The sequence below is a fragment of the Genypterus blacodes genome, unplaced genomic scaffold (assembly GCF_046128005.1).
Source record: "Genypterus blacodes isolate CSIRO-AG114 ecotype Tasmania unplaced genomic scaffold, CSIRO-AGI_Gbla_v1 ptg000039l_1, whole genome shotgun sequence".
Classification (NCBI taxonomy): domain Eukaryota; kingdom Metazoa; phylum Chordata; class Actinopteri; order Ophidiiformes; family Ophidiidae; genus Genypterus; species Genypterus blacodes.
The window spans coordinates 7,686,923-7,711,179 of NW_027466852.1; the positions used below are offsets into that span (position 1 = coordinate 7,686,923).

The 24,257-nt window shown below is 46.5% G+C and overlaps 40 non-coding genes and 12 pseudogenes across 40 annotated transcripts; all 52 read left to right on the forward strand.

Annotated features, from left to right (window-relative positions):
• Positions 1-81: 81 nt before the first annotated feature.
• LOC142997605 (5S ribosomal RNA) lies at positions 82-200 on the forward strand. The gene has a single exon (XR_012962322.1). It is a non-coding gene; the product is annotated as a 5S ribosomal RNA (ribosomal RNA).
• Positions 201-445: 245 nt separating this feature from the next.
• Positions 446-564, forward strand: LOC142997355 (5S ribosomal RNA). Its single transcript, XR_012962083.1, has one exon. It is a non-coding gene; the product is annotated as a 5S ribosomal RNA (ribosomal RNA).
• A 460-nt stretch (positions 565-1,024) lies between these two features.
• On the forward strand, positions 1,025-1,143 carry LOC142997992 (5S ribosomal RNA). The gene has a single exon (XR_012962693.1). It is a non-coding gene; the product is annotated as a 5S ribosomal RNA (ribosomal RNA).
• A 241-nt stretch (positions 1,144-1,384) lies between these two features.
• LOC142997680 (5S ribosomal RNA) lies at positions 1,385-1,503 on the forward strand. Its single transcript, XR_012962394.1, has one exon. It is a non-coding gene; the product is annotated as a 5S ribosomal RNA (ribosomal RNA).
• Positions 1,504-1,948: 445 nt separating this feature from the next.
• Positions 1,949-2,067, forward strand: LOC142997382 (5S ribosomal RNA). The gene has a single exon (XR_012962109.1). It is a non-coding gene; the product is annotated as a 5S ribosomal RNA (ribosomal RNA).
• A 574-nt stretch (positions 2,068-2,641) lies between these two features.
• On the forward strand, positions 2,642-2,760 carry LOC142997527 (5S ribosomal RNA). Its single transcript, XR_012962249.1, has one exon. It is a non-coding gene; the product is annotated as a 5S ribosomal RNA (ribosomal RNA).
• Positions 2,761-3,201: 441 nt separating this feature from the next.
• LOC142998288 (5S ribosomal RNA) lies at positions 3,202-3,320 on the forward strand (annotated as a pseudogene).
• Positions 3,321-3,765: 445 nt separating this feature from the next.
• On the forward strand, positions 3,766-3,884 carry LOC142997366 (5S ribosomal RNA). Its single transcript, XR_012962094.1, has one exon. It is a non-coding gene; the product is annotated as a 5S ribosomal RNA (ribosomal RNA).
• A 241-nt stretch (positions 3,885-4,125) lies between these two features.
• LOC142997944 (5S ribosomal RNA) lies at positions 4,126-4,244 on the forward strand. The gene has a single exon (XR_012962646.1). It is a non-coding gene; the product is annotated as a 5S ribosomal RNA (ribosomal RNA).
• A 445-nt stretch (positions 4,245-4,689) lies between these two features.
• LOC142997546 (5S ribosomal RNA) lies at positions 4,690-4,808 on the forward strand. Its single transcript, XR_012962267.1, has one exon. It is a non-coding gene; the product is annotated as a 5S ribosomal RNA (ribosomal RNA).
• Positions 4,809-5,053: 245 nt separating this feature from the next.
• LOC142998073 (5S ribosomal RNA) lies at positions 5,054-5,172 on the forward strand (annotated as a pseudogene).
• A 460-nt stretch (positions 5,173-5,632) lies between these two features.
• Positions 5,633-5,750, forward strand: LOC142998092 (5S ribosomal RNA; annotated as a pseudogene).
• Positions 5,751-5,995: 245 nt separating this feature from the next.
• On the forward strand, positions 5,996-6,114 carry LOC142997702 (5S ribosomal RNA). Its single transcript, XR_012962415.1, has one exon. It is a non-coding gene; the product is annotated as a 5S ribosomal RNA (ribosomal RNA).
• Positions 6,115-6,355: 241 nt separating this feature from the next.
• LOC142997185 (5S ribosomal RNA) lies at positions 6,356-6,474 on the forward strand. The gene has a single exon (XR_012961920.1). It is a non-coding gene; the product is annotated as a 5S ribosomal RNA (ribosomal RNA).
• A 463-nt stretch (positions 6,475-6,937) lies between these two features.
• LOC142997153 (5S ribosomal RNA) lies at positions 6,938-7,056 on the forward strand. Its single transcript, XR_012961888.1, has one exon. It is a non-coding gene; the product is annotated as a 5S ribosomal RNA (ribosomal RNA).
• A 245-nt stretch (positions 7,057-7,301) lies between these two features.
• LOC142998046 (5S ribosomal RNA) lies at positions 7,302-7,420 on the forward strand (annotated as a pseudogene).
• A 445-nt stretch (positions 7,421-7,865) lies between these two features.
• LOC142997697 (5S ribosomal RNA) lies at positions 7,866-7,984 on the forward strand. Its single transcript, XR_012962410.1, has one exon. It is a non-coding gene; the product is annotated as a 5S ribosomal RNA (ribosomal RNA).
• A 460-nt stretch (positions 7,985-8,444) lies between these two features.
• LOC142997745 (5S ribosomal RNA) lies at positions 8,445-8,563 on the forward strand. The gene has a single exon (XR_012962457.1). It is a non-coding gene; the product is annotated as a 5S ribosomal RNA (ribosomal RNA).
• A 245-nt stretch (positions 8,564-8,808) lies between these two features.
• LOC142998279 (5S ribosomal RNA) lies at positions 8,809-8,927 on the forward strand (annotated as a pseudogene).
• A 442-nt stretch (positions 8,928-9,369) lies between these two features.
• On the forward strand, positions 9,370-9,488 carry LOC142997731 (5S ribosomal RNA). The gene has a single exon (XR_012962443.1). It is a non-coding gene; the product is annotated as a 5S ribosomal RNA (ribosomal RNA).
• A 442-nt stretch (positions 9,489-9,930) lies between these two features.
• LOC142997123 (5S ribosomal RNA) lies at positions 9,931-10,049 on the forward strand. The gene has a single exon (XR_012961860.1). It is a non-coding gene; the product is annotated as a 5S ribosomal RNA (ribosomal RNA).
• A 460-nt stretch (positions 10,050-10,509) lies between these two features.
• LOC142997907 (5S ribosomal RNA) lies at positions 10,510-10,626 on the forward strand. Its single transcript, XR_012962611.1, has one exon. It is a non-coding gene; the product is annotated as a 5S ribosomal RNA (ribosomal RNA).
• Positions 10,627-10,871: 245 nt separating this feature from the next.
• LOC142997270 (5S ribosomal RNA) lies at positions 10,872-10,990 on the forward strand. The gene has a single exon (XR_012962003.1). It is a non-coding gene; the product is annotated as a 5S ribosomal RNA (ribosomal RNA).
• Positions 10,991-11,447: 457 nt separating this feature from the next.
• Positions 11,448-11,566, forward strand: LOC142998395 (5S ribosomal RNA; annotated as a pseudogene).
• A 241-nt stretch (positions 11,567-11,807) lies between these two features.
• LOC142997433 (5S ribosomal RNA) lies at positions 11,808-11,926 on the forward strand. Its single transcript, XR_012962159.1, has one exon. It is a non-coding gene; the product is annotated as a 5S ribosomal RNA (ribosomal RNA).
• Positions 11,927-12,371: 445 nt separating this feature from the next.
• LOC142997186 (5S ribosomal RNA) lies at positions 12,372-12,490 on the forward strand. The gene has a single exon (XR_012961921.1). It is a non-coding gene; the product is annotated as a 5S ribosomal RNA (ribosomal RNA).
• A 245-nt stretch (positions 12,491-12,735) lies between these two features.
• On the forward strand, positions 12,736-12,854 carry LOC142998678 (5S ribosomal RNA). Its single transcript, XR_012962977.1, has one exon. It is a non-coding gene; the product is annotated as a 5S ribosomal RNA (ribosomal RNA).
• A 245-nt stretch (positions 12,855-13,099) lies between these two features.
• LOC142998343 (5S ribosomal RNA) lies at positions 13,100-13,218 on the forward strand (annotated as a pseudogene).
• Positions 13,219-13,463: 245 nt separating this feature from the next.
• On the forward strand, positions 13,464-13,582 carry LOC142997187 (5S ribosomal RNA). Its single transcript, XR_012961922.1, has one exon. It is a non-coding gene; the product is annotated as a 5S ribosomal RNA (ribosomal RNA).
• A 460-nt stretch (positions 13,583-14,042) lies between these two features.
• LOC142998056 (5S ribosomal RNA) lies at positions 14,043-14,161 on the forward strand (annotated as a pseudogene).
• Positions 14,162-14,618: 457 nt separating this feature from the next.
• Positions 14,619-14,737, forward strand: LOC142997445 (5S ribosomal RNA). Its single transcript, XR_012962169.1, has one exon. It is a non-coding gene; the product is annotated as a 5S ribosomal RNA (ribosomal RNA).
• Positions 14,738-15,182: 445 nt separating this feature from the next.
• Positions 15,183-15,301, forward strand: LOC142997361 (5S ribosomal RNA). Its single transcript, XR_012962089.1, has one exon. It is a non-coding gene; the product is annotated as a 5S ribosomal RNA (ribosomal RNA).
• Positions 15,302-15,546: 245 nt separating this feature from the next.
• On the forward strand, positions 15,547-15,665 carry LOC142997339 (5S ribosomal RNA). The gene has a single exon (XR_012962068.1). It is a non-coding gene; the product is annotated as a 5S ribosomal RNA (ribosomal RNA).
• A 460-nt stretch (positions 15,666-16,125) lies between these two features.
• LOC142997301 (5S ribosomal RNA) lies at positions 16,126-16,244 on the forward strand. Its single transcript, XR_012962032.1, has one exon. It is a non-coding gene; the product is annotated as a 5S ribosomal RNA (ribosomal RNA).
• Positions 16,245-16,704: 460 nt separating this feature from the next.
• On the forward strand, positions 16,705-16,823 carry LOC142997363 (5S ribosomal RNA). Its single transcript, XR_012962091.1, has one exon. It is a non-coding gene; the product is annotated as a 5S ribosomal RNA (ribosomal RNA).
• A 245-nt stretch (positions 16,824-17,068) lies between these two features.
• On the forward strand, positions 17,069-17,187 carry LOC142997668 (5S ribosomal RNA). Its single transcript, XR_012962383.1, has one exon. It is a non-coding gene; the product is annotated as a 5S ribosomal RNA (ribosomal RNA).
• Positions 17,188-17,432: 245 nt separating this feature from the next.
• LOC142997528 (5S ribosomal RNA) lies at positions 17,433-17,551 on the forward strand. Its single transcript, XR_012962250.1, has one exon. It is a non-coding gene; the product is annotated as a 5S ribosomal RNA (ribosomal RNA).
• Positions 17,552-18,014: 463 nt separating this feature from the next.
• Positions 18,015-18,133, forward strand: LOC142998316 (5S ribosomal RNA; annotated as a pseudogene).
• Positions 18,134-18,378: 245 nt separating this feature from the next.
• Positions 18,379-18,497, forward strand: LOC142997786 (5S ribosomal RNA). Its single transcript, XR_012962494.1, has one exon. It is a non-coding gene; the product is annotated as a 5S ribosomal RNA (ribosomal RNA).
• A 244-nt stretch (positions 18,498-18,741) lies between these two features.
• On the forward strand, positions 18,742-18,860 carry LOC142998032 (5S ribosomal RNA; annotated as a pseudogene).
• Positions 18,861-19,305: 445 nt separating this feature from the next.
• LOC142997138 (5S ribosomal RNA) lies at positions 19,306-19,424 on the forward strand. The gene has a single exon (XR_012961873.1). It is a non-coding gene; the product is annotated as a 5S ribosomal RNA (ribosomal RNA).
• A 444-nt stretch (positions 19,425-19,868) lies between these two features.
• Positions 19,869-19,987, forward strand: LOC142997545 (5S ribosomal RNA). The gene has a single exon (XR_012962266.1). It is a non-coding gene; the product is annotated as a 5S ribosomal RNA (ribosomal RNA).
• A 459-nt stretch (positions 19,988-20,446) lies between these two features.
• Positions 20,447-20,565, forward strand: LOC142997093 (5S ribosomal RNA). Its single transcript, XR_012961831.1, has one exon. It is a non-coding gene; the product is annotated as a 5S ribosomal RNA (ribosomal RNA).
• Positions 20,566-20,809: 244 nt separating this feature from the next.
• Positions 20,810-20,928, forward strand: LOC142998160 (5S ribosomal RNA; annotated as a pseudogene).
• Positions 20,929-21,388: 460 nt separating this feature from the next.
• On the forward strand, positions 21,389-21,507 carry LOC142997332 (5S ribosomal RNA). The gene has a single exon (XR_012962062.1). It is a non-coding gene; the product is annotated as a 5S ribosomal RNA (ribosomal RNA).
• A 245-nt stretch (positions 21,508-21,752) lies between these two features.
• LOC142998848 (5S ribosomal RNA) lies at positions 21,753-21,871 on the forward strand. The gene has a single exon (XR_012963137.1). It is a non-coding gene; the product is annotated as a 5S ribosomal RNA (ribosomal RNA).
• Positions 21,872-22,116: 245 nt separating this feature from the next.
• On the forward strand, positions 22,117-22,235 carry LOC142998849 (5S ribosomal RNA). The gene has a single exon (XR_012963138.1). It is a non-coding gene; the product is annotated as a 5S ribosomal RNA (ribosomal RNA).
• Positions 22,236-22,680: 445 nt separating this feature from the next.
• Positions 22,681-22,799, forward strand: LOC142997876 (5S ribosomal RNA). Its single transcript, XR_012962582.1, has one exon. It is a non-coding gene; the product is annotated as a 5S ribosomal RNA (ribosomal RNA).
• A 245-nt stretch (positions 22,800-23,044) lies between these two features.
• On the forward strand, positions 23,045-23,163 carry LOC142998855 (5S ribosomal RNA). The gene has a single exon (XR_012963143.1). It is a non-coding gene; the product is annotated as a 5S ribosomal RNA (ribosomal RNA).
• Positions 23,164-23,408: 245 nt separating this feature from the next.
• LOC142998782 (5S ribosomal RNA) lies at positions 23,409-23,527 on the forward strand. The gene has a single exon (XR_012963076.1). It is a non-coding gene; the product is annotated as a 5S ribosomal RNA (ribosomal RNA).
• A 245-nt stretch (positions 23,528-23,772) lies between these two features.
• Positions 23,773-23,891, forward strand: LOC142997943 (5S ribosomal RNA). Its single transcript, XR_012962645.1, has one exon. It is a non-coding gene; the product is annotated as a 5S ribosomal RNA (ribosomal RNA).
• A 245-nt stretch (positions 23,892-24,136) lies between these two features.
• Positions 24,137-24,255, forward strand: LOC142998095 (5S ribosomal RNA; annotated as a pseudogene).
• The last annotated feature ends 2 nt before the right edge of the window (positions 24,256-24,257 follow it).

Sequence of the window (24,257 nt, forward strand, 5' to 3'; positions counted from 1 at the left end):
CTTGAGTGTAGTCATGTGCACACGGTGACTTGAACTGGGTCTGTCTCACCCAAAAAGAGCATCTGTGTAGCTGCTCTCCTCGTTTACGGCCATACCACTCTGAACACGCCCGATCTCGTCTGATCTCGGAAGCTAAGCAGCGTCGGGCCAAGTTAGTACTTGGATGGGAGACCGCCTGGGAATACCCGGTGCAGTAAGCATTTTGGCCCTCTGAGCAGCAGGCCTCACCTGGTCCTCCTCCCTCATGTTTCACTCCCTCTGTCAACACCCAATGTCCCTCGGGAGAACAAAGTTGTATCTTATCTTATCTGAAATGTTAGTGTTCTTCTGATGAAGGCATCATGTAAATTGTGATATACATGAACTTGAGTGTAGTCATGCGTACAAGGTGACTTGAACTGGGTCTGTCTCACCTATAAAGAGCCTCTGTGTGGCTCCTCTCCTCGTTTACGGCCAGACCACTCTGAACACGCCCGATCTCGTCTGATCTCGGAAGCTAATCAGCGTCGGGCCAGGTTAGTACTTGGATGGGAGACCGCCTGGGAATACCCGGTGCCGTAAGCATTTTGGCCGTCTGAGCAGCAGGCCTCACCTGGTCCTCCTCCCTCATGTTTCACTCCCTCTGTCAACACCCAATGTCCCTCAGGAGAATAAAGTTGTATCTTATCTTATCTTATATGAAAGCATACATTCAGAAAATGAGTATTGCACATGGGCATAATATGAGATGATTGAATTCACATGAGGAGTGAAGTACACGAGCCACTGTGTGACGATGATGATGATGATGATGATGATGATGAGGATAAAAGTGAGCGCCAGAGATGTAAGTGGTCCCTCTGTATCTTCTATGTGATGATTATCAGTTTCATTAGGTAAGACTTCATTATCCAGAAATGTGTGTTTCTGATGAAGGCATCATGTTAATTGTGATATACATGAACTTGAATGTAGTCATGTGTACACGGTGACTTGAACTGGGTCTGTCTCACCTATAAAGAGCCTCTGTGTGGCTTCTCTCCTCGTTTACGTCCATACCACTCTGAACACGCCCGATCTCGTCTGATCTCGGAAGCTAATCAGCGTCGGGACAGGTTAGTACTTGGATGGGAGACCGCCTGGGAATACCCGGTGCCGTAAGCATTTTGGCCCTCTGAGCAGCAGGCCTCACCTGGTCCTCCTCCCTCATGTTTCACTCCCTCTGTCAACACGCAATTTCCCTCGGGCGAATAAAGTTGTATCTTATCTTATCTGAAATGTGTGTTTATGATGAAGGCATCATGTCAATTGTGATATACATGAACTTGAGTGTAGTTATGTGTACACAGTGACTTGAACTGGGTCTGTCTTACCTATAAAGAGCCTCTGAGTGGCTGTTTTCATCGTTTACGGCCATACCACTCTGAACACGCCCGATCTCGTCTGATCTCTGAAGCTAAGCAGCGTCGGGCCAGGTTAGTACTTGGATGGGAGACCGCCTGGGAATACCCGGTGCAGTAAGCATTTTGGCCCTCTGAGCAGCAGGCCTCACCTGGTCCTCCTCCCTCACGTTTCACTCCCTCTGTGAACACGCAATTTCCCTCGGGAGAATAAAGTTGTATCTTATCTTATCTTATATGAAAGCATACATTCAGAAAATGAGTATTGCACATGCGCATAATATGAGAAGATTGAATGCACATGAGAAGTGAAGAACACGAGCCACTGTGTGACGATGATGATGATGAGGATGAAAGTGAGCGTCAGAGATGTAAGTGGTCCCTCTGTATGTTCTATGTGATGATTATCAGTTTCATTAGGTTAGACTTCATTATCCAGAAATGTGTGTTTCTGGTGAAGGCATCATGTAAATTGTGATATACATGAACTTGAGTGTAGTCATGTGTACACGGTGACTTGAACTGGGTCTGTCTCACCTATAAAGAGCCTCTGTGTGGCTGCTCTACTCGTTTACGGCCATACCACTCTGAACACGCCCGATCTCGTCTGATCTCGGACGCTAATCAGCGTCGGGCCAGGTTAGTACTTGGATGGGAGACCGCCTGGGAATACCCGGTGCTGTAAGCATTTTGGCCCTCTGAGCAGCAGGCCTCACCTGGTCCTCCTCCCTCATGTTTCACTCCCTCTGTCAACACGCAATTTCCCTCGGGAGAATAAAGTTGTATCTTATCTTATCTGAAATGTTAGTGTTCTTCTAATGAAGGCATCATGTAAACTGTGATATACATGAACTTGAGTGTAGTCATGTGTACATTACATTACATTACATTACGGTCATTTAGCAGACGCTTTTATCCAAAGCGACTTACAATAAGTGTGTTCAACAAAGGTAGATAAAAGAACTTCAGGTCACAAGAAATCGTAAGCGCATTTCCTTCCTAAACCAACAGCTAAGAGCATAACTAGAGCTAGAGTAGAAGTGCAATAAGTTAGGTACTATGATGAATGAGAAAAAACAAAAAACAAAAGGACAGATTAGAAATGAAAGATTAGAAAACAAGAGCATCAGAAGAGCTAGGACAGAGTAGGTGATGTCCTAAGAGGGAGGATCCGGGTAGTGTTTCTTGAGTGTTTCTTGTACACTGTGACTTGAACTGGGTCTGTCTCACCTATAAAGAGCCTCTGTGTGGCTGCTGTCCTCGTTTACGGCCATACCACTCTGAACACGCCGGATCTCGTCTGATCTCGAAAGCTAAGCAGCGTCGGGCCAGGTTAGTACTTGGATGGGAGACCGCCTGGGAATACCCGGTGCCGTAAGCATTTTGGCCATCTGAGCATCAGGCCTCACCTGGTCCTCCTCATTCATGTTTCACTCCCTCTGTCAACACCCAATGTCCCTCAGGAGAATAAAGTTGTATCTTATCTTATCTTATATGAAAGCATACATTCAGAAAATGAGTATTGCACATGGGCATAATATGAGATGATTGAATGCACATGAGGAGTGAAGTACACGAGCCACTGTGTGACGATGATGATGATGATGATGATGATGATGAGGATAAAAGTGAGCGCCAGAGATGTAAGTGGTCCCTCTGTATGTTCTATGTAGGTAAGACTTCATTATCCAGAAATGTGTGTTTCTGATGAAGGCATCATGTAAATTGTGATATACATGAACTGGAGTGTAGTCATGCGTACACGGTGACTTGAACTGGGTCTGTCTCACCTATAAAGAGCCTCTGTGTGGCTGCTCTCCTCGTTTACGGCCATACCACTCTGAACACGCCCGATCTCGTCTGATCTCGGAAGCTAAGCAGCGTCCGGCCAGCTTAGTACTTGGATGGGAGACTGCCTTCGAATACCCGGTGCCGTTAGCATTTTGGCCCTCTGAGCAGCAGGCCTCACCTGGTCCTCCTCCCTCATGTTTCACTCCCTCTGTCAATACCCAATGTCCCTCAGGAGAATAAAGGTGTATCTTATCTTATCTTATATGAAAGCATACATTCAGAAAATGAGTATTGCACGTGGTCATAATATGAGAAGATTGAATGCACATGAGAAGTGAAGAACATGAGCCACTGTGTGACAATGATGATGATGAGGATAAAAGTGAGCGTCAGAGATGTAAGTGGTCCCTCTGTATGTTCTATGTGATGATTATCAGTTTCATTAGGTAAGACTTCATTATCCAGAAATGTGTGTTTCTGATGAAGGCATCATGTAAATTGTGATATACATGAACTTGAGTGTAGTCATGTGTACACGGTGACTTGAACTGGGTCTGTCTCACCTATAAAGAGCCTCTGTGTGGCTGCTCTCCTCGTTTACGTCCATACCACTCTGAACACGCCCGATCTCGTCTGATCTCGGAAGCTAATCAGCGTTGGGCCAGGTTAGTACTTGGATGGGAGACCGCCTGGGAATACCGGGTGCCGTAAGCATTTTGGCCATCTGAGCAGCAGGCCTCACCTGGTCCTCCTCCCTCATGTTTCACTCCCTCTGTCAACACGCAATTTCCCTCGGGCGAATAAAGTTGTATCGTATCTTATCTGAAATGTGTGTTTATGATGAAGGCATCATGTCAATTGTGATATACATGAACTTGAGTGTAGTTATGTGTACACAGTGACTTGAACTGGGTCTGTCTTACCTATAAAGAGCCTCTGAGTGGCTGTTTTCATCGTTTACGGCCATACCACTCTGAACACGCCCGATCTCGTCTGATCTTTGAAGCTAAGCAGCGTCGGGCCAGGTTAGTACTTGGATGGGAGACCGCCTGGGAATACCCGGTGCAGTAAGCATTTTGGCCCTCTGAGCAGCAGGCCTCACCTGGTCCTCCTCCCTCATGTTTCACTCCCTCTGTCAACACCCAATGTCCCTCAGGAGAATAAAGTTGTATCTTATCTTATCTTATATGAAATCATACATTCAGAAAATGAGTATTGCACATGGGCATAATATGAGATGATTGAATGCCCATGAGGAGTGAAGTACACGAGCCACTGTGTGACAATGATGATGATGAGGATGAAAGTGAGCGTCAGAGATGTAAGTGGTCCCTCTGTATGTTCTATGTGATGATTATCAGTTTCATTAGGTAAGACTTCATTATCCAGAAATGTGTGTTTCTGATAAAGGCATCATGTAAATTGTGATATACATGAACTTGAGTGTAGTCATGTGTACACGGTGACTTGAACTGGGTCTGTCTCACCTATAAAGAGCCTCTGTGTGGCTGCTCTCCTCGTTTACGGCCATACCACTCTGAACATGCCCGATCTCGTCTGATCTCGGAAGCTAATCAGCGTCGGGCCAGGTTAGTACTTGGATGGAAGACCGCCTGGGAATACCCGGTGCCGTAAGCATTTTGGCCCTCTGAGCAGCAGGCCTCACCTGGTCCTCCTCCCTCATGTTTCACTCCCTCTGTCAACACGCAATTTCCCTCGGGAGAATAAAGTTGTATCTTATCTTATCTAGAATGTTAGTGTTCTTCTGATGAAGGCATCATGTAAATTGTGATATACATGAACTTGAGTGTAGTCATGTGTACAAAGTGACTTGAACTGGGTCTGTCTCACCTATAAAGAGCCTCTGTGTGGCCGCTCTCCTCGTTTACGGCCATACCACTCTAAACACGCCCGATCTCGTCTGATCTCGGAAGCTAAGCAGCGTCGGGCCAGGTTAGTACTTGGATTGGAGACCGCCTGGGAATACCCGGTGCAGTAAGCATTTTGGCCCTCTGAGCAGCAGGCCTCACCTGGTCCTCCTCCCTCATGTTTCACTCCCTCTGTCAACACCCAATGTCCCTCAGGAGAATAAAGTTGTATCTTATCTTATCTTATATGAAATCATACATTCAGAAAATGAGTATTGCACATGGGCATAATATGAGATGATTGAATGCACATGAGGAGTGAAGTACACGAGCCACTGTGTGACGATGATGATGATGATGATCATGATGATGAGGATGAAAGAGAGCGCCAGAGATGTAAGTGGTCCCTCTGTATGTTCTATGTGATGATTATCAGTTTCATTAGGTAAGACTTCATTATCCAGAAATGTGTGTTTCTGATAAAGGCATCATGTAAATTGTGATATACATGAACTTGAGTGTAGTCATGTGTACACGGTGACTTGAACTGGGTCTGTCTCACCTATAAAGAGCCTCTGTGTGGCTGCTCTCCTCGTTTACGGCCATACCACTCTGAACATGCCCGATCTCGTCTGATCTCGGAAGCTAATCAGCGTCGGGCAGGTTAGTACTTGGATGGGAGACCGCCTGGGAATACCCGGTGCCGTAAGCATTTTGGCACTCTGAGCAGCAGGCCTCACCTGGTCCTCCTCCCTCATGTTTCACTCCCTCTGTCAACACGCAATTTCCCTCAGGAGAATAAAGTTGTATCTTATCTTATCTGAAATGTTAGTGTTCTTCTGATGAAGGCATCATGTAAATTGTGATATACATGAACTTGAGTGTAGTCATGCGTACACGGTAACTTGAACTGGGTCTGTCTCACCTATAAAGAGCCTCTGTTTGGCTCCTCTCCTCGTTTACGGCCAGACCACTCTGAACACGCTCGATCTCGTCTGATCTCGGAAACTAAGCAGCGTCGGGCCAGGTTAGTACTTGGATGGGAGACCGCCTGGGAATACCGGGTGCCGTAAGCATTTTGGCCCTCTGAGCAGCAGGCCTCACCTGGTCCTCCTCCCTCATGTTTCACTCCCTCTGTCAACACGCAATTTCCCTCGGGAGAATAAAGTTGTATCTTATCTTATCTGAAATGTTTGTTTATGATGAAGGCATCATGTCAATTGTGATATACATGAACTTGAGTGTAGTTATGTGTACAAGGTGACTTGAACTGGGTCTGTCTTACCTATAAAGAGCCTCTGAGTGGCTGCTTTCCTCGTTTACGGCCATACCACTCTGAACACGCCCGATCTCGTCTGATCTCGGAAGCTAAGCAGCGTCGGGCCAGGTTAGTACTTGGATGGGAGACCGCCTGGGAATACCCGGTGCAGTAAGCATTTTGGCCCTCTGAGCAGCAGGCCTCACCTGGTCCTCCTCCCTCATGTTTCACTCCTTCTGTCAACACCCAATGTCCCTCAGGAGAATAAAGTTGTATCTTATCTTATCTTATATGAAATCATACATTCAGAAAATGAGTATTGCACATGGGCATAATATGAGATGATTGAATGCACATGAGGAGTGAAGTACACGAGCCACTGTGTGACGATGATGATGATGATGATGATGATGATGATGAGGATAAAAGTGAGCGCCAGAGATGTAAGTGGTCCCTCTGTATGTTCTATGTGATGATTATCAGTTTCATTAGGTAAGACTTCATTATCCAGAAATGTGTGTTTCTGATGAAGGCATCATGTAAATTGTGATATACATGAACTTGAGTGTAGTCATGTGTACACGGTGACTTGAACTGGGTCTGTCTCACCTATAAAGAGCCTCTGTGTGGCTGCTCTCCTCGTTTACGGCCATACCACTCTGAACACGCCCGATCTCGTCTGATCTCGGAAGCTAAGCAGCGTCAGGCCAGGTTAGTACTTGGATGGGAGACCGCCTGGGAATACCCGGTGCCGTAAGCATTTTGGCCGTCTGAGCAGCAGGCCTCACCTGGTCCTCCTCCCTCATGTTTCACTCCCTCTGTCAACACGCAATTTCCCTCGGGAGAACAAAGTTGTATCTTATCTTATCTGAAATGTTAGTGTTCTTCTGATGAAGGCATCATGTAAATTGTGATATACATGAACTTGAGTGTAGTCATGCGTACACGGTGACTTTAACTGGGTCTGTCTCACCTATAAAGAGCCTCTGTGTGGCTCCTCTCCTCGTTTACGGCCATACCACTCTGAACAAGCCTGATCTCGTCTGATCTTGGAAGCTAAGCAGCATCGGGCCAGGTTAGTACTTGGATGGGAGACCCCCTGGGAATACCCGGTGCCGTAAGCATTTTGGCCCTCTGAGCAGCAGGCCTCACCTGGTCCTCCTCCCTCATGTTTCACTCCCTCTGTCAACACCCAATGTCCCTCAGGAGAATAAAGTTGTATCTTATCTTATCTTATATGAAAGCATACATTCAGAAAATGAGTATTGCACATGGGCATAATATGAGATGATTGAATGCACATGAGGAGTGAAGTACACGAGCCAATGTGTGACAATGATGATGATGAGGATGAAAGTGAGCGTCAGAGATGTAAGTGGTCCCTCTGTATGTTCTATGTGATGATTATCAGTTTCATTAGGTAAGACTTCATTATCCAGAAATGTGTGTTTCTGATAAAGGCATCATGTAAATTGTGATATACATGAACTTGAGTGTAGTCATGTGTACACGGTGACTTGAACTGGGTCTGTCTCACCTATAAAGAGCCTCTGTGTGGCTGCTCTCCTCATTTACGGCCATACCACTCTGAACATGCCCGATCTCGTCTGATCTCGGAAGCTAAGCAGCGTCGGGCCAGGTTAGTACTTGGATGGGAGACCGCCTGGGAATACCCGGTGCAGTAAGCATTTTGGCCCTCTGAGCAGCAGGCCTCACCTGGTCCTCCTCCCTCATGTTTCACTCCCTCTGTCAACACCCAATGTCCCTCATGAGAATAAAGTTGTATCTTATCTTATCTTATATGAAAGCATACATTCAGAAAATGAGTATTGCACATGGGCATAATATGAGATGATTGAATGCACATGAGGAGTGAAGTACACGAGCCACTGTGTGACGATGATGATGATGATGATGATGATGATGAGGATGAAAGTGAGCGCCAGAGATGTAAGTGGTCCCTCTGTATGTTCTATGTGATGATTATCAGTTTCATTAGGTAAGACTTCATTATCCAGAAATGTGTGTTTCTGATAAAGGCATCATGTAAATTGTGATATACATGAACTTGAGTGTAGTCATGTGTACACGGTGACTTGAACTGGGTCTGTCTCACCTATAAAGAGCCTCTGTGTGGCTGCTCTCCTCGTTAACGGCCATACCACTCTGAACATGCCCGATCTCGTCTGATCTCGGAAGCTAATCAGCGTCGGGCCAGGTGAGTACTTGGATGGGAGACCGCCTGGGAATACCCGGTGCCGTAAGCATTTTGGCCCTCTGAGCAGCAGGCCTCACCTGGTCCTCCTCCCTCATGTTTCACTCCCTCTGTCAACACGCAATTTCCCTCAGGAGAATAAAGTTGTATCTTATCTTATCTGAAATGTTAGTGATCTTCTGATGAAGGCATCATGTAAATTGTGATATACATGAACTTGAGTGTAGTCATGCATACACGGTGACTTGAACTGGGTCTGTCTCACCTATAAAGAGCCTCTGTGTGGCTCTTCTCCTGTTTTACGGCCAGACCACTCTGAACACGCCCGATCTGGTCTGATCTCGGAAGCTAAGCAGCGTCGGGCCAGGTTAGTACTTGGATGGGAGACCGCCTGGGAATACCCCGTGCAGTAAGCATTTTGGTACTCTGAGCAGCAGGCCTCACCTGGTCCTCCTCCCTCATGTTTCACTCCCTCTGTCAACACCCAATGTCCCTCAGGAGAATAAAGTTGTATCTTATCTTATCTTATATGAAATCATACATTCAGAAAATGAGTATTGCACATGGGCATAATATGAGATGATTGAATGCACATGAGGAGTGAAGTACACGAGCCACTGTGTGACAATGATGATGAGGATGAAAGTGAGCGTCAGAGATGTAAGTGGTCCCTCTGTATGTTCTATGTGATGATTATCAGTTTCTTTAGGTAAGACTTCATTATCCAGAAATGTGTGTTTCTGATAAAGGCATCATGTAAATTGTGATATACATGAACTTGAGTGTAGTTATGTGTACACGGTGACTTGAACTGGGTCTGTCTTACCTATAAAGAGCCTCTGAGTGGCTGCTTTCCTCGTTTACGGCCATACCACTCTGAATACGCCCGATCTCGTCTGATCTCGGAAGCTAAGCAGCGTCGGGCCAGGTTAGTACTTGGATGGGAGACCGCCTGGGAATACCCCGTGCAGTAAGCATTTTGGTACTCTGAGCAGCAGGCCTCACCTGGTCCTCCTCCCTCATGTTTCACTCCCTCTGTCAACACCCAATGTCCCTCAGGAGAATAAAGTTGTATCTTATCTTATCTTATATGAAATCATACATTCAGAAAATGAGTATTGCACATGGGCATAATATGAGATGATTGAATGCACATGAGGAGTGAAGTACACGAGCCACTGTGTGACAATGATGATGAGGATGAAAGTGAGCGTCAGAGATGTAAGTGGTCCCTCTGTATGTTCTATGTGATGATTATCAGTTTCTTTAGGTAAGACTTCATTATCCAGAAATGTGTGTTTCTGATAAAGGCATCATGTAAATTGTGATATACATGAACTTGAGTGTAGTCATGTGTACACGGTGACTTGAACTGGGTCTGTCTCACCTATAAAGAGCCTCTGTGTGGCTGCTCTCCTCGTTTACGGCCATACCACTCTGAACATGCCCGATCTCGTCTGATCTCGAAAGCTAAGCAGTGTCGGGCCAGGTTAGTACTTGGATGGGAGACCGCCTGGGAATACCCGGTGCCGTAAGCATTTTGGCCCTCTGAGCAGCAGGCCTCACCTGGTCCTCCTCCCTCATGTTTCACTCCCTCTGTCAACACCCAATGTCCCTCATGAGAATAAAGTTGTATCTTATCTTATCTTATATGAAAGCATACATTCAGAAAATGAGTATTGCACATGGGCATAATATGAGATGATTGAATGCACATGAAAAGTGAAGTACACGAGCCACTTTGTGACGATGATGATGATGATGATGATGATGATGAGGATGAAAGTGAGCGTCAGAGATGTAAGTGGTCCCTCTGTATGTTCTATGTGATGATTATCAGTTTCATTAGGTAAGACTTCATTATCCAGAAATGTGTGTTTCTGGTGAAGGCATCATGTAAATTGTGATATACATGAACTTGAGTGTAGTCATGTGTACACGGTGACTTGAACTGGGTCTGTCTCACCTATAAAGAGCCTCTGTGTGGCTGCTCTCCTCGTTTACGGCCATACCACTCTGAACACGCCCGACCTTCTGATCTCGGAAGCTAAGCAGCGTCGGGCCAGGTTAGTACTTGGATGGGAGACCGCCTGGGAATACCCGGTGCCGTAAGCATTTTGGCCCTCTGAGCAGCAGGCCTCACCTGGTCCTCCTCCCTCATGTTTCACTCCCTCTGTGAACACGCAATTTCCCTCGGGAGAACAAAGTTGTATCTTATCTTATCTGAAATGTTAGTGTTCTTCTGATGAAGGCATCATGTAAATTGTGATATACATGAACTTGAGTGTAGTCATGCGTACACGGTGACTTGAACTGGGTCTGTCTCACCTATAAAGAGCCTCTGTGTGGCTGCTCTCCTCGTTTACGGCCATACCACTCTGAACACGCCTGATCTCGTCTGATCTCGGAAGCTAAGCAGCGTCGGGCCAGGTTAGTACTTGGATGGGAGACTGCCTGGGAATACCCGGTGCCGTAAGCATTTTGGCCCTCTGAGCAGCAGGCCTCACCTGGTCCTCCTCCCTCATGTTTCACTCCCTCTGTCAACACCCAATGCCCCTCAGGAAAATAAAGTTGTATCTTATCTTATCTTATATGAAAGCATACATTCAGAAAATGAGTATTGCACATGGGCATAATATGAGATGATTGAATGCACATGAGGAGTGAAGTACACGAGCCACTGTGTGACGATGATGATGATGATGATGATGATGAGGATGAAAGTGAGCACCAGAGATGTAAGTGGTCCCTCTGTATGTTCTATGTGATGATTATCAGTTTCATTAGGTAAGACTTCATTATCCAGAAATGTGTGTTTCTGATGAAGGCATAATGTAAATTGTGATATACATAAACTTGAGTGTAGTCATGTGTACACGGTGACTTGAACTGGGTCTGTCTCACCTATAAAGAGCCTCTGTGTGGCTGCTCTCCTCGTTTACGGCCATACCACTCTGAACAAGCCCGATCTTGTCTGATCTCGGAAGCTAAGCAGCGTCCGGCCAGCTTAGTACTTGGATGGGAGACTGCCTTGGAATACCCGGTGCCGTTCGCATTTTGGCCCTCTGAGCAGCAGGCCTCACCTGGTCCTCCTCCCTCATGTTTCACTCCCTCTGTCAACACCCAATTTCCCTCGGGAGAATAAAAATGTATCTTATCTTATCTGAAATGTGTGTTTATGATGAAGGCATCATGTCAATTGTGATATACATGAACTTGAGTATAGTTATGTGTACACAGTGACTTGAACTGGGTCTGTCTTACCTATAAAGAGCCTCTGAGTGGCTGTTTTCCTCGTTTACGGCCATACCACTCTGAACACGCCTGATCTCGTCTGATCTCGGAAGCTAAGCAGCGTCGGGCCAGGTTAGTACTTGGATGGGAGACCGCCTGGGAATACCCGGTGCAGTAAGCATTTTTGCCCTCTGAGCAGCAGGCCTCACCTGGTCCTCCTCCCTCATGTTTCACTCCCTCTGTCAACACCCAATGTCCCTCAGGAGAATAAAGTTGTATCTTATCTTATCTTATATGAAATCATACATTCAGAAAATGAGTATTGCACATGGGCATAATATGAGATGATTGAATGCACATGAGGAGTGAAGTACACGAGCCACTGTGTGACAATGATGATGATGAGGATGAAAGTGAGCGTCAGAGATGTAAGTGGTCCCTCTGTATGTTCTATGTGATGATTATCATTTTCATTAGGTAAGACTTCATTATCCAGAAATGTGTGTTTCTGATAAAGGCATCATGTAAATTGTGATATACATGAACTTGAGTGTAGTCATGTGTACACGGTGACTTGAACTGGGTCTGTCTCACCTATAAAGAGCCTCTGTGTGGCTGCTCTCCTCGTTTACGGCCATACCACTCTGAACACGCCCGATCTCGTCTGATCTCGGAAGCTAAGCAGCGTCGGGCCAGGTTAGTACTTGGATGGGAGACCGCCTGGGAATACCCGGTGCAGTAAGCATTTTGGCCCTCTGAGCAGCAGGCCTCACCTGGTCCGCCTCCCTCATGTTTCACTCCCTCTGTGAACACGCAATTTCCCTCGGGAGAACAAAGTTGTATCTTATCTTATCTGAAATGTTAGTGTTCTTCTGATGAAGGCATCATGTAAATTGTGATATACATGAACTTGAGTGTAGTCATGTGTACACGGTGACTTGAACTGGGTCTGTCTCACCTATAAAGAGCCTCTGTGTGGCTGCTCTCCCCGTTTACGGCCATACCACTCTGAACACGCCCGATCTCGTCTGATCTCGGAAGCTAAGCAGCGTCGGGCCAGGTTAGTACTTGGATGGGAGACCGCCTGGGAATACCCGGTGCCGTAAGCATTTTGGCCGTCTGAGCAGCAGGCCTCACCTGGTCCTCCTCCCTCATGTTTCACTCCCTCTGTGAACACGCAATTTCCCTCGGGAGAACAAAGTTGTATCTTATCTTATCTGAAATGTTAGTGTTCTTCTGATGAAGGCATCATGTAAATTGTGATATACATGAACTTGAGTGTAGTCATGTGTACAAAGTGACTTGAACTGGGTCTGTCTCACCTATAAAGAGCCTCTGTGTGGCTCCTCTCCTCGTTTACGGCCAGACCACTCTGAACATGCCCGATCTTGTCTGATCTCGGAAGCTAAGCAGCTTCGGGCCAGGTTAGTACTTGGATGGGCGACTGCCTGGGAATACCCGGTGCAGTGAGCATTTTGGCCCTCTGAGCAGCAGGCCTCACCTGGTCCTCCTCCCTCATGTTTCACTCCCTCTGTGAACACGCAATTTCCCTCGGGAGAATAAAGTTGTATCTTATCTTATCTGAAATGTTAGTGTTCTTCTGATGAAGGCATCATGTAAATTGTGATATACATGAACTTGAGTGTAGTCATGCGTACACGGTGACTTGAACTGGGTCTGTCTTACCTATAAAGAGCCTCTGAGTGGCTGCTTTCCTCGTTTACGGCCATACCACTCTGAACACGCCCGATCTCGTCTGATCTCGGAAGCTAAGCAGCGTCGGGCCAGGTTAGTACTTGGATGGGAGACCGCCTGGGAATACCCGGTGCAGTAAGCATTTTGGCCCTCTGAGCAGCAGGCCTCACCTGGTCCTCCTCCCTCATGTTTCACTCCCTCTGTCAACACCCAATGTCCCTCAGGAGAATAAAGTTGTATCTTATCTTATCTTATATGAAATCATACATTCAGAAAATGAGTATTGCACATGGGCATAATATGAGATGATTGAAAGCACATGAGGAGTGAAGTACACGAGCCACTGTGTGACGATGATGATAATGATGATGATGATGATGAGGATAAAAGTGAGCGCCAGAGATGTAAGTGGTCCCTCTGTATGTTCTATGTGATGATTATCAGTTTCATTAGGTAAGACTTCATTATCCAGAAATGTGTGTTTCTGATGAAGGCATCATGTAAATTGTGATATACATGAACTTGAGTGTAGTCATGTGTACACGGTGACTTGAACTGGGTCTGTCTCACCTATAAAGAGCCTCTGTGTGGCTGCTCTCCTCGTTTACGGCCATACCACTCTGAACACGCCCGATCTCCTCTGATCTCGGAAGCTGATCAGCATCGGGCCAGGTTAGTACTTGGATGGGAGACCGCCTGGGAATACCCGGTGCCGTAAGCATTTTGGCCCTCTGAGCAGCAGGCCTCACCTGGTCCTCCTCCCTCATGTTTCACTCCCTCTGTCAACACCCAATGTCCCTCAGGAGAATAAAGTTGTATCTTATCTTATCTTATATGAAAGCATAAATTCAGAAAATGAGTATTGCACATGGGCATAATATGAGATGATTGAATGCACATGAAGAGTGAAGTACACGAGCAACTGTGTGACGATGATGATGATGATGATGATGAAGAGGATGAAAGTGAGCGCCTGAGATGTAAGTGGTCCCTCTGTATGTTCTATGTGATGATTATCAGTTTCATTAGGTAAGACTTCATTATCCAGAAATTTGTGTTTCTGGTGAAGGCATCATGTAAATTGTGATATACATGAACTTGAGTGTAGTCATGTGTACACGATGACTTGAACTGGGTCTGTCTCACCTATAAAGAGCCTCTGTGTGGCTTCTCTCCTCGTTTACGTCCATACCACTCTGAACACGCCCGATCTCGTCTGATCTCGGAAGCTAATCAGCGTCGGGCCAGGTTAGTACTTGGATGGGAGACCGCCTGGGAATACCCGGTGCCGTAAGCATTTTGGCCCTCTGAGCAGCAGGCCTCACCTGGTCCTCCTCCCTCATGTTTCACTCCCTCTGTCAACACGCAATTTCCCTCGGGAGAATAAAGTTGTATCTTATCTTATCTTATATGAAATCATACATTCAGAAAATGAGTATTGCACATGGGCATAATATGAGATGATTGAATGCACATGAGGAGTGAAGTACACGAGCCACTGTGTGACAATGATGATGATGAGGATGAAAGTGAGCGTCAGAGATGTAAGTGGTCCCTCTGTATGTTCTATGTGATGATTATCAGTTTCATTAGGTAAGACTTCATTATCCAGAAATGTGTGTTTCTGATAAAGGCATCATGTAAATTGTGATATACATGAACTTGAGTGTAGTCATGTGTACACGGTGACTTGAACTGGGTCTGTATCACTTATAAAGAGCCTCTGTGTGGCTGCTCTCCTCGTTTATGGCCATACCACTCTGAACACGCCCGATCTCGTCTGATCTCGGAAGCTAAGCAGCGTCGGGCCAGGTTAGTACTTGGATGGGAGACCGCCTGGGAATACCCGGTGCAGTAAGCATTTTGGCCCTCTGAGCAGCAGGCCTCACCTGGTCCTCCTCCCTCATGTTTCACTCCCTCTGTGAACACGCAATTTCCCTCGGGAGAACAAAGTTGTATCTTATCTTATCTGAAATGTTAGTGTTCTTCTGATGAAGGCATCATGTAAATTGTGATATACATGAACTTGAGTGTAGTCATGTGTACACGGTGACTTGAACTGGGTCTGTCTCACCTATAAAGAGCCTCTGTGTGGCTGCTCTCCTCGTTTACGGCCATACCACTCTGAACACGCCCGATCTCGTCTGATCTTGGAAGCTAAGCAGCGTCGGGCCAGGTTAGTACTTGGATGGGAGACCGCCTGGGAATAACCGGTGCCGTAAGCATTTTGGCCCTCTGAGCAGCAGGCCTCACCTGGTCCTCCTCCCTCATGTTTCACTCCCTCTGTCAACACCCAATGTCCCTCATGAGAATAAAGTTGTATCTTATCTTATCTTATATGAAAGCATACATTCAGAAAATGAGTATTGCACATGGGCATAATATGAGATGATTGAAAGCACATGAGGAGTGAAGTACACGAGCCACTGTGTGACGATGATGATAATGATGATGATGATGATGAGGATAAAAGTGAGCGCCAGAGATGTAAGTGGTCCCTCTGTATGTTCTATGTGATGATTATCAGTTTCATTAGGTAAGACTTCATTATCCAGAAATGTGTGTTTCTGATGAAGGCATCATGTAAATTGTGATATACATGAACTTGAGTGTAGTCATGTGTACACGGTGACTTGAACTGGGTCTGTCTCACCTATAAAGAGCCTCTGTGTGGCTGCTCTCCTCGTTTACGGCCATACCACTCTGAACACGCCCGATCTCGTCTGATCTCGGAAGCTAATCAGCGTCGGGCCAGGTTAGTACTTGGATGGGAGACCGCCTGGGAATAACCGGTGCCGTAAGCATTTTGGCCCTCTGAGCAGCAGGCCTCACCTGGTCCTCCTCCCTCATGTTTCACTCCCTCTGTCAACACCCAATGTCCCTCATGAGAATAAAGTTGTATCTTATCTTATCTTATATGAAAGCATACATTCAGAAAATGAGTATTGCACATGGGCATAATATGAGATGATTGAATGCACATGAGGAGTGAAGTACACGAGCCACTGTGTGACGATGATGATGATGATGATGATGATGATGAGGATGAAAGTGAGCGCCAGAGATGTAAGTGGTCCCTTTGTATGTTCTATGTGATGATTATCAGTTTCATTAGGTAAGACTTCATTATCCAGAAATGTTTGTTTCTGATGAAGGCATCTTGTAAATTGTGATATACATGAACTTGAGTGAAGTCATGTGTACACGGTGACTTGAACTGGGTCTGTCTCACCTAAAAAGAGCCTCTGTGTGGCTGCTCTCCTCGTTTATGGCCATACCACTCTGAACACGCCCGATCACGTCTGATCTCGGAAGCTAAGCAGTGTCGGGCCAGGTTAGTACTTGGATGGGAGACCGCCTGGGAATACCCGGTGCAGTAAGCATTTTGGCCCTCTGAGCAGCAGGCCTCACCTGGTCCTCCTCCCTCATGTTTCACTCCCTCTGTGAACACGCAATTTCCCTCGGGAGAACAAAGTTGTATCTTATCTAATCTGAAATGTTAGTGTTCTTCTGATGAAGGCATCATGTAAATTGTGATATACATGAACTTGAGTGTAGTCATGTGTACACGGTGACTTGAACTGGATCTGTCTCACCTATAAAGAGCCTCTGTGTGGCTGCTCTCCTCATTTACGGCCATATCACTCTGAACACGCCCGATCTCGTCTGATCTCGGAAGCTAATCAGCGTCGGGCCAGGTTAGTACTTGGATGGGAGACCGCCTGGGAATACCCGGTGCTGTAAGCATTTTGGCCCTCTGAGCAGCAGGCCTCACCTGGTCCTCCTCCCTCATGTTTCACTCCCTCTGTCAACACGCAATTTCCCTCGGGAGAATAAAGTTGTATCTTATCTTATCTGAAATGTTAGTGTTCTTCTAATGAAGGCATCATGTAAACTGTGATATACATGAACTTGAGTGTAGTCATGTGTACACTGTGACTTGAACTGGGTCTGTCTCACCTATAAAGAGCCTCTGTGTGGCTGCTGTCCTGGTTTACGGCCATACCACTCTGAACACGCCGGATCTCGTCTGATCTCGAAAGCTAAGCAGCGTCGGGCCAGGTTAGTACTTGGATGGGAGACCGCCTGGGAATACCCGGTGCCGTAAGCATTTTGTTCCTCTGAGCAGCAGGCCTCACCTGGTCCTCCTCCCTCATGTTTCACTCCCTCTGCCAAGACCCAATGTCCCTCATGAGAATAAAGTTGTATCTTATCTTATCTTATATGAAAGCATACATTCAGAAAATGAGTATTGCACATGGGCATAATATGAGATGATTGAATGCACATGAGGAGTGAAGTACACGAGCCACTGTGTGACGATGATGATGATGATGATGATGATGATGATGAGGATGAAAGTGAGCGCCAGAGATGTAAGTGGTCCCTTTGTATGTTCTATGTGATGATTATCAGTTTCATTAGGTAAGACTTCATTATCCAGAAATGTGTGTTTCTGATGAAGGCATCTTGTAAATTGTGATATACATGAACTTGAGTGTAGTCATGTGTACACGGTGACTTGAACTGGGTCTGTCTCACCTAAAAAGAGCCTCTGTGTGGCTGCTCTCCTCGTTTACGGCCATACAACTCTGAACACGCCCGATCACGTCTGATCTCGGAAGCTATGCAGCATCGGGCCAGGTTAGTACTTGGATGGGAGACCGCCTGGGAATATCCGGTGCAGTAAGCATTTTGGCCCTCTGAGCAGCAGGCCTCACCTGGTCCTCCTCCCTCATGTTTCACTCCCTCTGTGAACACGCAATTTCCCTCGGGAGAATAAAGTTGTATCTTATCTTATCTGAAATGTCACTGTTCTTCTGATGAAGGCATCATGTAAATTGTGATATACATGAACTTGAGTGTGGTCATGTGTACACGGTGACTTGAACTGGGTCTGTCTCACCTATAAAGAGCCTCTGTGTGGCTGCTCTCCTCGTTTACGGCCATACCACTCTGAACACACCCGATCTCGTCTGATCTCAGAAGCTTATCAGCGTCGGGCCAGGTTAGTACTTGGATGGGAGACCGCCTGGGAATACCCGGTGCCGTAAGCATTTTGGCCCTCTGAGCAGCAGGCCTCACCTGGTCCTCCTCCCTCATGTTTCACTCCCTCTGTGAACACGCAATTTCCCTCGGGAGAATAAAGTATTATCTTATCTTATCTGAAATGTTAGTGTTCTTCTGATGAAGGCATCATGTAAATTGTGATATACATGAAGTTGAGTGTAGTCATGTGTACACGGTGACTTGAACTGGGTCTGTCTCACCTATAAAGAGCCACTGTGTGGCTGCTCTTCCGTGTACGGCCATACCACTCTGAATACGCCTGATCTCGTCTGATCTCGGAAGCTAAGCAGCGTAGGGCCAGGTTAGTACTTGGATGTGAGACCGCCTGGGAATACCCGGTGCCGTTAGCATTTTGGCCCTCTGAGCAGCAGGCCTCACCTGGTCCTCCTTCCTCATGTTTCACTCCCTCTGTAAACACGCAATTTCCCTCGGGAGAATAAAGTTGTATCTTATCTTATCTTATATGAAAGCATACATTCAGAAAATGAGTATTGCACATGGTCATAATACGAGAAGATTGAATGCACATGAGAAGTGAAGAACACGATCCACTGTGTGACAATGATGATGATGAGGATGAAAGTGAGCGCCAGAGATGTAAGTGGTCCCTCTGTATGTTCTATGTGATGATTATCAGTTTCATTAGGTAAGACTTCATTATCCAGAAATGTGTGTTTCTGATGAAGGCATCATGTAAATTGTGATATACATGAACTTGAGTGTAGTCATGCGTACACGGTGACTTGAACTGGGTCAGTCTCACCTATAAAGAGCCTCTGTGTGGCTGCTCTCCTCGTTTACGGCCATACCACTCTGAACACGCCTGATCTCGTCTGATCTCGGAAGCTAAACAGCGTCGGGCCAGGTTAGTACTTGGATGGGAGACCGCCTGGGAATACCCGGTGCCGTAAGCATTTTGCCCTATGAGCAGCAGGCGTCACCTGGTCCTCCTCCCTCATGTTTCACTCCCTCTGTCAACACCCAATGTCCCTCGGGAGAATAAAGTTGTATCTTATCTTATCTTATATGAAATCATACATTCAGAAAATGAGTATTGCACATGGGCATAAGATGAGATGATTGAATGCACATGAGGAGTGAAGTACACGAGCCACTGTGTGACAATGATGATGATGAGGATGAAAGTGAGCGTCAGAGATGTAAGTGGTCCCTCTGTATGTTCTATGTGATGATTATTAGTTTCATTAGGTAAGACTTCATTATCCACAAATGTGTGTTTCTGATAAAGGCATCATGTAAATTGTGATATACATGAACTGGAGTGTAGTCATGTGTACACGGTGACTTGAACTGGGTCTGTTTCACCTATAAAGAGCCTCTGTGTGGCTGCTCTCCTCGTTTACGGCCATACCACTCTGAACACGCCTGATCTCGTCTGATCACGGAAGCTAAGCAGCGTCGGGCCAGGTTAGTACTTGGATGGGAGACCGCCTGGGAATACCCGGTGCCGTAAGCATTTTGGCCCTCTGAGCAGCAGGCCTCACCTGGTCCTCCTCCCTCATGTTTCACTCCCTCTGTCAACACCCAATGTCCCTCAGGAAAATAAAGTTGTATCTTATCTTATCTTATATGAAAGCATACATTCAGAAAATGAGTATTGCACATGGGCATAATATGAGATGATTGAATGCACATGAGGAGTGAAGTACACGAGCCACTGTGTGACGATGATGATGATGATGATGATGATGATGAGGATGAAAGTGAGCGCCAGAGATGTAAGTGGTCCCTCTGTATGTTCTATGTGATGATTATCAGTTTCATTAGGTAAGACTTCATTACCCAGAACTGGTGTTTCTGATAAAGGCATCATGTAAATTGTGATATACATGAACTTGAGTGTAGTCATGTGTACACGGTGACTTGAACTGGGTCTGTCTCACCTATAAAGAGCCTCTGTGTGGCTGCTCTCCTTGTTTACGGCCATACCACTCTGAACACGCCCGATCTCGTCTGATCTCGGAAGCTAAGCAGTGTCGGGCCAGGTTAGTACTTGGATGGGAGACCGCCTGGGAATACCCGGTGCAGTAAGCATTTTGGCCCTCTGAGCAGCAGGCCTCACCTGGTCCTCCTCCCTCATGTTTCACTCCCTCTGTGAACACGCAATTTCCCTCGGGAGAACAAAGTTGTATCTTATCTAATCCGAAATGTTAGTGTTCTTCTGATGAAGGCATCATGTAAATTGTGATATACATGAACTTGAGTGTAGTCATGTGTACACGGTGACTTGAACTGGATCTGTCTCACCTATAAAGAGCCTCTGTGCGGCTGCTGTCCTCATTTTGGTCATATCACTCTGAACACGCCCGATCTCGTCTGATCTCGGAAGCTAATCAGCGTCGGGCCAGGTTAGTACTTGGATGGGAGACCGCCTGGGAATACCCGGTGCCGTAAGCATTTTGGCCCTCTGAGCAGCAGGCCTCACCTGGTCCTCCTCCCTCATGTTTCACTCCCTCTGTCAACACCCAATGTCCCTCAGGAGAATAAAGTTGTATCTTATCTTATCTTATATGAAAGCATACATTCAGAAAATGAGTATTGCACATGGGCATAATATGAGATGATTGAATGCACATGAGGAGTGAAGTACACGAGCAACTGTGTGACGATGATGATGATGATGATGATGATGAAGAGGATGAAAGTGAGCGCCTGAGATGTAAGTGGTCCCTCTGTATGTTCTATGTGATGATTATCAGTTTCATTAGGTTAGACTTCATTATCCAGAAATGTGTGTTTCTGGTGAAGGCATCATGTAAATTGTGATATACATGAACTTGAGTGTAGTCATGTGTACACAGTGACTTGAACTGGGTCTGTCTCACCTATAAAGAGCCTCTGTGTGGCTGCTCTACTCGTTTACGGCCATACCACTCTGAACACGCCCGATCTCGTCTGATCTCGGAAGCTAATCAGCGTCGGGCTAGGTTAGTACTTGGATGGGAGACCGCCTGGGAATACCCGGTGCTGTAAGCATTTTGGCCCTCTGAGCAGCAGGCCTCACCTGGTCCTCCTCCCTCATGTTTCACTCCCTCTGTCAACACGCAATTTCCCTCGGGAGAATAAAGTTGTATCTTATCTAATCTGAAATGTTAGTGTTCTTCTGATGAAGGCATCATGTAAATTGTGATATACATGAACTTGAGTGTAGTCATGCGTACACGGTGACTTGAACTGGGTCTGTCTCACCTATAAAGAGCCTCTGTGTGGCTGCTCTCCTCGTTTACGGCCATACCACTCTGAACACGCCTGATCTCGTCTGATCTCGGAAGCTAAGCAGCGTTGGGCCAGGTAAGTACTTGGATGGGAGACCGCCTGGGAATACCCGGTGCCGTAAGCATTTTGGCCCTCTGAGCAGCAGGCCTCACCTGGTCCTCCTCCCTCATGTTTCACTCTCTCTGTCAACACGCAATTTCCCTCGGGAGAATAAAGTTGTATCTTATCTAATCTGAAATGTTAGTGTTCTTCTGATGAAGGCATCATGTAAATTGTGATATACATGAACTTGAGTGTAGTCATGCGTACACGGTGACTTGAACTGGGTCTGTCTCACCTATAAAGAGCCTCTGTGTGGCTGCTCTCCTCGTTTACGGCCATACCACTCTGAACACGCCTGATCTCGTCTGATCTCGGAAGCTAAGCAGCGTTGGGCCAGGTAAGTACTTGGATGGGAGACCGCCTGGGAATACCCGGTGCCGTAAGCATTTTGGCCCTCTGAGCAGCAGGCCTCACCTGGTCCTCCTCCCTCATGTTTCACTCCCTCTGTCAACACCCAATGTCCCTCGGGAGAATAAAGTTGTATCTTATCTTATCTTATATGAAATCATACATTCAGAAAATGAGTATTGCACATGGGCATAATATGAGATGATTGAATGCACATGAGGAGTGAAGTACACGAGCCACTGTGTGACAATGATGATGATGAGGATGATAGATAGCGTCAGAGATGTAAGTGGTCCCTCTGTATGTTCTATGTGATGATTATCAGTTTCAATAGGTAAGACTTCATTATCCAGAAATGTGTGTTTCTGATAAAGGCATCATGTAAATTGTGATATACATGAACTTGAGTGTAGTCATGTGTACACGGTGACTTGAACTGGGTCTGTCTCACCTATAAAGAGCCTCTGTGTGGCTGCTCTCCTCGTTTACGGCCATACCACTCTGAACATGCCCGATCTCGTCTGATCTCGGAAGCTAATCAGCGTCGGGCCAGGTTAGTACTTGGATGGGAGACCGCCTGGGAATACCCGCTGCCGTAAGCATTTTGGCCCTCTGAGCAGCAGGCCTCACCTGGTCCTCCTCCCTCATGTTTCACTCCCTCTGTCAACACGCAATTTCCCTCGGGAGAATAAAGTTGTATCTTATCTTATCTGAAATGTTAGTGTTCTTCTGATGAAGGCATCATGTAAATTGTGATATACATGAACTTGATTGTAGTCATGCGTACACGGTGACTTGAACTGGGTCTGTCTCACCTATAAAGAGCCTCTGTGTGGCTCCTCTCCTCGTTTACGGCCAGACCACTCTGAACACGCCCGATCTCGTCTGATCTCGGAAGCTAAGCAGCGTCGGGCCAGGTTAGTACTTGGATGGGAGACCACCTGGGAATACCCGGTGCCGTAAGCATTTTGGCCGTCTGAGCAGCAGGCCTCACCTGGTCCTCCTCCCTCATGTTTCACTCCCTCTGTGAACACGCAATTTCCCTCTGGAGAACAAAGTTGTATCTTATCTTATCTGAAATGTTAGTGTTCTTCTGGTGAAGGCATCATGTAAATTGTGATATACATGAACTTGGGTGTAGTCATGCGTACACGGTGACTTGAACTGGGTCTGTCTCACCTATAAAGAGCCTCTGTGTGGATGCTGTCCTCGTTTACGGCCATACCACTCTGAACACGCCTGATCTCGTCTGATCTCGGAAGCTAAGCAGCGTCGGGCCAGGTTAGTACTTGGATGGGAGACCTCCTGGGAAAACCCGGTGCCGTAAGCATTTTGGCCCTCTGAGCAGCAGGCCTCACCTGGTCCTCCTCCCTCATGTTTCACTCCCTCTGTCAACACGCAATTTCCCTCGGGAGAATAAAGTTGTATCTTATCTTATCTGAAATGTTAGTGTTCTTCTGATGAAGGCATCATGTAAATTGTGATATACATGAACTTGAGTGTAGTCATGCGTACACGGTGACTTGAACTGGGTCTGTCTCACCTATAAAGAGCCTCTGTGTGGGTGCTCTCCTCGTTTACGGCCATACCACTCTGAACATGCCCGATCTCGTCTGTTCTCGGAAGCTAATCAGCGTCAGGCCAGGTTAGTACTTGGATGGGAGACCACCTGGGAATACCCGGTGCCGTAAGCATTTTGGCCGTCTGAGCAGCAGGCCTCACCTGGTCCTCCTCCCTCATGTTGCACTCCCTCTGTGAACACGCAATTTCCCTCTGGAGAACAAAGTTGTATCTTATCTTATCTGAAATGTTAGTGTTCTTCTGGTGAAGGCATCATGTAAATTGTGATATACATGAACTTGGGTGTAGTCATGCGTACACGGTGACTTGAACTGGGTCTGTCTCACCTATAAAGAGCCTCTGTGTGGGTGCTCTCCTCGTTTACGGCCATACCACTCTGAACATGCCCGATCTCGTCTGTTCTCGGAAGCTAATCAGCGTCGGGCCAGGTTAGTACTTGGATGGGAGACCGCCTGGGAATACCCGCTGCCGTAAGCATT